The sequence below is a fragment of the Tachyglossus aculeatus genome, chromosome 1 (assembly GCF_015852505.1).
Source record: "Tachyglossus aculeatus isolate mTacAcu1 chromosome 1, mTacAcu1.pri, whole genome shotgun sequence".
Classification (NCBI taxonomy): Eukaryota; Metazoa; Chordata; class Mammalia; order Monotremata; family Tachyglossidae; genus Tachyglossus; species Tachyglossus aculeatus.
This window is the reverse complement of record NC_052066.1, coordinates 142,469,161-142,477,760: the sequence shown is the minus strand read 5'-3', so window position 1 is coordinate 142,477,760 and position 8,600 is coordinate 142,469,161. Positions and strand designations below refer to the sequence as shown.

The 8,600-nt window shown below is 48.6% G+C and overlaps 1 non-coding gene across 1 annotated transcript; it reads left to right on the top strand.

Moving 5' to 3' along the window:
• The first annotated feature begins 259 nt into the window (after positions 1 to 259).
• TRNAQ-CUG lies at positions 260 to 331 on the top strand. The gene has a single exon. It is a non-coding gene; the product is annotated as a tRNA-Gln (tRNA).
• Positions 332 to 8,600: the final 8,269 nt, after the last annotated feature.

Sequence of the window (8,600 nt, the reverse complement as noted above, 5' to 3'; positions counted from 1 at the left end):
TAAGCGCTTGGGAGAATGCAGTACGACAGAGTTGGTAGACACGTTCCCTGCCCTCAGTGAGCTTACAGTCTAGAGACTAGCAGACGGTCTAGAGTTCATGATTATAGAATCTGTCTTCTCTGGGTTGGGAGGACCGTGATTCTCTTCTGGTGAAGAACTGAGCATCAGTCTCTTGAACCTCTTGAACACCCAGAATATCGACACCCCTTTTACCCTCTCCAAACCCTCTACCCAAATGCCAAATGTCTGATATCGTTAGGGTTCCATGGTGTAATGGTTAGCACTCTGGACTCTGAATCCAGCGATCCGAGTTCAAATCTCGGTGGGACCTCAAGTCTTTTCTTCTAGACTGTGAGCCCACTGTTGGGTAGGGACCATCTCTATATATTGCCAACTTGTACTTCCCAAGCGCTTAGTACAGTGCTCTGCACATAGTAAGCGCTCAATAAATACGATTGATTGATTGATTGATTTAATCCTCTCACTGCCACCGCCTCCCGGCTACATTGCGTAGCTCTGCAGAAGTGTTTTGTCTTTCTTCCCTTGCCTGCTCTTGTCAGTCAGGCAATCGTATTTATTGAGCGCTTACTGTGTGCGGAGCCCTGGACTAAGCGGTTGGTAGAGTAGAATATAACTTAACAGACACGTTCCCTGCCCACAGTGAGCTTACAGTCTAGAGGGGGAGGCAGACATTAATATAGAAAAATAAAATGACAGATATGTACGTTAAGTGCTGTTGGGCTGGGAGGGGGGGATGAATAAAGGGAGCAAGTCAGGATGATGCAGATGGGAGTGGGAGAAGAGGAAAGGAGGGCTTAGTCAGGGAAAGCCTCTCAGGGATGTGTCTTCATTAAGGCTTTGATTAATCATCTCTTGAACGCCCTCCCTCCACACATCCGCCAAGCTGGCTCTCTTCCTCCCTTCAAAGCCCTACTGAGAGCTCACCTCCTCCAGGAGGCCTTCCCACACTGAGCCCCCTTTTCCCTGTCCTCCTCCCCACCCCTCTGCCCTACCTCCTTCCCCTCCCCACAGCACCTGTATATATATTTATACAGATTTATTACTCTATATTACTTGCACATATTTACTGTTCTATTTATTTTGTTAATGATGTGCATCTAGCTTTACTTCTATTTGCTCTGATGATTTTGACCCCTGTCTACACGTTTTGTTTTGTTGTCTGTCTCCCCCTTCTAAGACTGTGACCCCACTGTTGGGTAGGGACTGTCTCTATATGTTGCCAATTTGTACTTCCCAAGCGCTTAGTACAGTGCTCTGCACATAGTAAGCGCTCAATAAATACGATTGATGATGATGATGATGATGATTGTTGGGTAGGGACCGTCTCTATATGGTGCCGACTTTATATTTATTTTACTTGTACATATTTACTATTCTATTTTATTTTGTTAATATGTGTTGTTTTGTTGTCTGTCTCCCCCTTCTAGACTGTGGGCCCGCTACTGGGTAGGGACCGTCTCTATATGTTACCAACTTGTACTTCCCAAGCGCTTAGTAGCAGCGTGGCACAGTGGAAAGAGCTCGGGCTTTGGAGTCAGAGGTCATGGGTTCAAATCCCAGCTCCACCAGTTGTCAGCTGTGTGACTTTGGGCAAGTCACTTCATTTCTCTGGGCCTCAGTTACCGCATCTGTAAAATGGGGATTAAGACTGTGAGCCCCCCCATGGGAGAACCTGATCACCTTGTAACCTCCCCAGCGCTTAGTACAGTGCTTTGCACATAGTAAGCACTTAATAAATGCCATCGTTATTATTAGTAGTAGTACAGTGCTGTGCACACAGTAAGCGCTCAATAAATACGATTGAATGAATGAATGACTTGTACTTCCCAAGCGCTTAGTACAGTGCTGTGCACACAGTAAGGGCTCAATAAATACAACTGAATGCATGAAGAGGGAGAGCAATCCAGACCAGAGGCAGGATGTGAGTGAGAGGTTGACAGCGAGATAGATGAGATGGAGGTTCAGCGAGTAGGTGGGCATTAAAGGAGTGAAGTGCGTGGGCTGGGTTGGTAGACTGTGAGCCGGCTGTCAGGTAGGGACCGTCTCTATATGTTGCTAACTTGTACTTCCCAAGCGCCTAGTATAGTGCTCTGCACACAGTAAGCGCTCAATAAATACGATTGAATGAATGAATGAATGAGTAGGGGAGTAGCAAAGTGGCATAGGAGGGGCCAAGGTGATTGAGTGCTTTACATATGTAGTGGCCCCTTGGGTCAGCCCCATGGTCCAACCAGCCCAAGAATGGATGCTGGAAACCTAGGACGCTTGGGGAAACTGTGTAATAATAATAATAACAATGATGGCATTTATTAAGTGCTTACTATGTGCAAAGCACTGTTCTAAGCGCTGGGGAGGTTATAAGGTGATCAGGTTGTCCCATGGGGAGCTCACAGTCTTCATCCCCATTTTACAGATGAGGGAACTGAGGCTCAGAGAAGTGAAGTGACTTCATAGTCTCCCACCCTCATGGTTAGGGGTGGAACGTCCAACACCTCTAACTCTAACTTCTAGACTGTGAGCCCACTGTTGGGTAGGGACTGTCTCTATGTGTTGCCAACTTGTACTTCCCAAGTGCTTAGTACAGTGCTCTGCAATCAATCAATCAATCAATCGTATTTATTGAGTGCTTACTGTGTGCAGAGCACTATACTAAGCGCTTGGGAAGTCCAAGTTGGCAACATCTAGAGACGGTCCCTACCCAACAGTGGGCTCACAGTCTAGAAGGGGGAGACAGAGAACAAAAGAAAACATATTAACAAAATAAAATAAATACAATAGATATGTACCAGTAAAATAAATAAATAGAGTAATAAATACGTACAAACATATATCCATATATACAGGTGCTGTGGGGAAGGGAAGGAGGTAAGGCGGGGAGGATGGAGAGAGGGAGGAGGGGGAGAGGACACAGTACACAGTGCACACTAAACTCTCAATAAATACAATTGAATGAATGAATGAATGAATGAACTCTCCCCTCTCTATCCCTGCCTCCCCCTTCAAAATCCCAGCACGGGCCACTGGTTCATCCACAGGTCTACCCAAGCCCCTCTGAGCCTTCCCAGACTGCTTAGTACAGTGCTCTGCACACAGTAAGCGCTCAATCAATATGATTGAATGAATGAATGAGCCCCTTCCTTCCTCTCCCCCTCGCCCCCCTCTCCATCCCCCCCCATCTTACCTCCTTCCCTTCCCCACAGCACCTGTATATATGTATATATGTTTGTACATATTTATTACTCTATTTATTTATTTTACTTGTACATATCTATTCTAATTTATTTTGTTAGTATGTTTGGTTTTGTTCTCTGTCTCTCCCTTTTAGACTGTGAGCCCACTGTTGGGTAGGGACCGTATCTATATGTTGCCAACTTGTACTTCCCAAGCGCTTAGTACAGTGCTCTGCACACAGTAAGCGCTCAGTAAATACGATTGATTGATTGATTGATTGGGAACCTGCTGGTGTTTCCAACGGTACAGCTTCCCGGAGGAACGGATTCCATGTCTTCCCCCACTGTTTGGGGGAAAACGTTTCCTGCCTTTATTTTCCACCTACCCCCGGCTAGGTGCTTCCCAATCATTTCGTAAACTTCATACGGGTCCCCTCTCAGCTTGGATCTTTGGCAGATGGAAAAGCTATGGAGAAGCAGCATAGCCCAGTGGATAGAGCCCAGGGCAGGGAGTCAGAGAGACGTGGGTTCTAATCGCGGCTCTGTCACTTGCCTGCTGTGTGACCTTGGTCAAGTCACTCCACTTCTCGAGGCCTCAGTTCCCTCATCTGTGAAATGGGGATTAAGAGAGTGAGCGCCATCAATCAATCAATCAATCGTATTTATTGAGCACTTACTGTGTGCAGAGCACTGTACTAAGTGCTTGGGAAGTACAAGTTGGCAACATATAGAGGGCTGTCCTGATTTGCTTGTATCTACCCCAGTGCTTAGCACAGTGCCTGGCACATAGTAAGTGTTTAACAAATAGCATTAAGAAAAATTAATAGGTCTCATCTTTTCAGGCTCTCCCCTCGTCCATCCCCTCGCTCGTTGTTCTCTGTCTCTGCCTCTGTTTCATAATGTCCTTCTGGAGATGCAGGACAGGGTACTCCTGGGAGCTTTTCTGTGTTCCAATTCCCATCCCAGGGTCATTCAGTCGTATTTTTTGAGCACTTACTGGGTGCAGAGCGTGTACTAAGCACTTGGGAGAGTACAATATAACAATAAACAAACACATTCCCTGTCCACAGCGAACGCGCCATAGAGAGGACAAAGTTGCTGGCTGGGCACCACGACCCACTCACGCCACGATAGCTGTTGCCCACGTCATTGTCGTCTCTGACACAGCATCTGGGACCATGAGCCCACCGTTGGGTAGGGACCGTCTCTCTATGTTGCCAACTTGTACTTCCCAAGCCTTTAGTACAGTGCTCTGCACACGGTAAGCGCTCAATAAATACGATTGAATGAATGAATGAATCTGGGTGTGTAGACGTAGGGTGGGAGAGCTGGTGGAAACGATAGGATCGGTTCCCGTGTAAGTGGGTGGTCGGAATACCACACTGGGGGACCACGGACATTCCAGCAGGAGCCCAGAGGGTCTTTCCCTTTGGCTGGAACCATTCCTGCTCCACATTCCCTGTGGCTCGCGGCCCCGATGTGGCTCTTCATGAAGCCCAATGTGGCAGTCAAGCAAAGGCCCCGACTCTGTGGGCGGACTGGGCACTGTGAAGGTGATCAGTCAATCAATCAATCGTATTTATTGAGCGCTTACTGTGTGCAGAGCACTGTACTAAGCGCTTGGGAAGTACAAAGTACTTTCTCCCTCACAGCGTTCTGGGCGGGAAGTAGCTCGCCCACCCCTCCTCTTCGAGCCAGAAAGGGGCCGAGTGGGGAGCCAAGATGGTGGCTCCACTCCTTAATTTCTAGACTGTGAACCCACTGTTGGGTAGGGACTGTCTCTATATGTTGCCAACTTGTACTTCCCAAGCGCTTAGTACAGTGCTCTGCACACAGTAAGCGCTCAATAAATACGATTGATTGATTGATTGATTGGCAGCACTGGGGCCCTGGTCTGGGGAATGGTGGAATCTCAACTGCATTGACTGGACCGCGCGGTGACCCTCTTCTTCTTAGAGCCCATAAATTAACAATCAATCAATCAATCAATCGTATTTGTTGAGCGCTTACTGTGTGCAGAGCACTGTACTAAGCGCTTGGGAAGTACAAGTTGGCAACATATAGAGACAGTCCCTACCCAACAGTGGGCTCACACTCACAGAAAGGTTCTGTCCCCCACCCACCTGGTTTTGGGAGAGCTCTGCAGTGGGGTGAGCCTTGGGGCCACCCCAATCAATCAATCAATCAATCAATCAATCGTATTTATTGAGCACTTACTGTGTGCAGAGCCCTGTACTAAGCGCTTGGGAAGTACAAGTTGGCAACATATAGAGACAGTCCCTACCCAACAGTGGGCTCACAGTCTAAAAGGCTGTGAGCAGGCCGTCTTAGGGGGAGACCCGGAGTGGGGAGATGAGAGGGGAAGATACACGATCATATTTTCCCCTGAATGTTCCTGCCACAGCTTCAGCGCTTAGTTCTGGGCCCTAGTGCTTAGCACAGTGCCTGGCATAAAGTAAGCGCTTAGTAGATACCATCATTACTTCTATTAATAATAGTAATAGAGAATAATAGAGAAGCAGTGTGGCTCAGTGGAAAGAGCCCGGGCTTTGGAGTCAGTGGTCATGGGTTCAAATCCCGACTCTGCCAATTGTCAGCTGTGTGACTTTGGGCAAGTCACTTCTTTGCGCCTCAGTTACCTCATCTGTAAAATGGGGACTGACTGTGAGCCCCCCCGTGGGACAACCTGATGACCCTGTAACCTTCCCAGTGCTTAGAAAAGTGCTTTGCACATAGTAAGAGATTAATAAATGCCGTCGTTATTATTACTATTATTAGTATTATCACTCCCATCTGCGGGCAGCGAGGTGGCACCTCCATAGAGTAGATGCGGCCCAGGTTCTGTCCTTGATCTTGGCAGGCTGCTCAGTGCCCTCAGTTTACAGGGTCCAGGAAGTGAGCCCATCGCGATGGTGAATGTCCGTGGAATGAGAGAGAATTAGACTGGCCTAATTGGAACGAGGAAATGATCGAGGAACACAAATTCTTGTTGGTCCATGCAGCAGGGCGTTCCCAGCGGCGCAGAATTCACTTGTCTGAGCGCCGAGTCCTTTCATCTGAACCTCCAGGAAGAGTCTGCCAGATTGAGCCCAAACCCCTGGAGTGAGGATTGGGGTCGAGATCCCCCTCCTGTACCTGGAAGGGGTGAGGGGAGAACCTGGGAGGGTATCTAGACAATTAGTACGGATTTAACAAATACCGTAATTATTATTTGTGCCCGGGGTAAGAAAAGAGGAGGGGAGAGGCGGGGTCACAGCCTGGCTTAGTGGAAAGAGCCCGGGCGTGAGAGTCAGAGGGCCTGTGTTGTAATCCCGACTCTGCTATGTGACCTTGGGCAAGTCACTTCACTTCTCTGGGCCCCAGTTCCCTCATCTGTAAAACGGGGATTAAGATTATGAGCCCCATGTGGGACAGGGACAGTGTCCGACCTGAGTAACGTATCTACCCTCAAATGGGGATTAAGACTGTGAGCCCCCCGTGGGACAACCTGATCACCTTGTATCCCCCCAGCGTTTAGAACAGTGCTTGGCACATAGTAAGTGCTTAATAAATGCCATTATTATTATTATTATTATTAGTGGTAGTATTAACCCAGTGCTCAGAACAGGGCTTGGCACATAGTAAGCGTTTAACAAGTACCATAATTATTATTATTATGCCATAGAGAGCCCCTTTGCTGGTCCAGGGATTGCAAAGGAGCGGTCACCTCAGTCATTCATTCATTCATGAGAAGCAGCGTGGCTCAGTGGAAAAGAGCCCGGGCTTTGGAGTCAGAGGTCATGGGTTCAAATCCCGGCTCTGCCAATTGTCAGCTGTGTGACTTTGGGCAAGTCACTTCACTTCTCTGTGCCTCGGTTCCCTCATCTGTAATAGGGGGATTAAGACTGTGAGCCCCCTGTGGGACAACCTGATCACCCTGTAACCTCCTCAGCGCTTAGAACAGTGCTCTGCACGTAGTAAGCGCTTAATAAATGCCATTATTATTATTATTATTCATTCGATCATATTTATTGAGCGCTTACTGTGTGCAGAGCACTGGACTAAGTGCTTGGGAAGTAAAGTTGGCAATTTATAGAGACGGTCCCTACCCAACAGTGGGCTCACAGTCTAGAAGTTGCTCACAGTCATGGAGCGACATGGCCACAGACCAAACCCAGGGCTCCTCCCTCACCAGCCTGGGCAAGGCCTTCAGTCCGGAGCCGGCAAGTCCCCCTGGGCTCAGTTGCCTGACGGCTGGGGTTTCAGTCCGGATCTGGCACCTCCCCTCCCCGGGCTCCGTTGCCGGGAGCCTAGGGTGAGAGCCTGGGCAGAGTTGGAGAAGATGCCCCTTTCCCCCGGTCTGTACTGGCCCTGCTCCAGATGGCATTGGAGGGATGCACTTTGCAAAGCCAAACCAGCTTTGGTCGTCTCTGCCTGGTTGCCCCTGACGAAGGGAAGCGGAGACGTGGGGCTGTGGTCCAGGCAATACACACCTGAACTCTCCAGGTATTTCACTTGGAAGCTGCTCTTTTTATTCTAAACCAGCCAGATTGTTGCCTCGGTCTTCCAGGAGCTCGCTGGGTGAGAAGTGGGCAGAGTACGCTCCAGTGCCCCCCAAATTCAAATGCCTCCCAGTCAATCAGCCGTGTTTTCTGAGTGCTGAGTGCATGCAGATTTCTGTGCTAAGCCTCAGGAGAGGACTGTGAGCCCGCTCTTCTAGACTGTGAGCCCGCTGTTGGGTAGGGACCGTCTCGATATGTTGCCAACTTGTACTTCCCAAGCGCTTAGTACAGTGCTCTGCACACAGTAAGCGCTCAATACACACAATTGAATGAATGAATGAGAGGGCGATACATTCTAGACTGTGAGCCCGCTGTTGGGTAGGGACCGTCTCTATACGTTGCCAACTTGTACTTCCCAAGCGCTTAGTACAGTGCTCTGCACACAGTAAGCGCTCAATAAATACGATTGAATGAATGAATGAATAAGAGGACGATACAATAGAGTTAGCGGTTGAGAAGCAGCAAGAATACAGGCCTGGGGGTCCGAGGACCTGGGTTCTAATTCCGGCTCCACCACTTGCCTGCTGTGTGACCATGGGCAAGTCGTTTCATTTCTCTCAGCCTCAGTCACTTCCTCAGTAAAATGGGGACTAAAACTGTGAGCCCCACGTGGGACAGGGACTATGTCCAACCCAAATAGCTTGTATCTACCTCAGCGCTTAGTACAGTGACTGGCATATACTAAGCACTTACCAAATATGTTTATTTATACTAATATCTGTCTCCCCCTCTGGACTGTGAGCTCGGTGTGGGCAAGGAATGGGTCTGTTTGTTGTTGCATCGTATTCTCCCAAGCGCTTAATACAGTGCTTTGCACACAGTGAACGCTCAATAAATACGATTGAATGAATGAATGTGCTGTAATCAT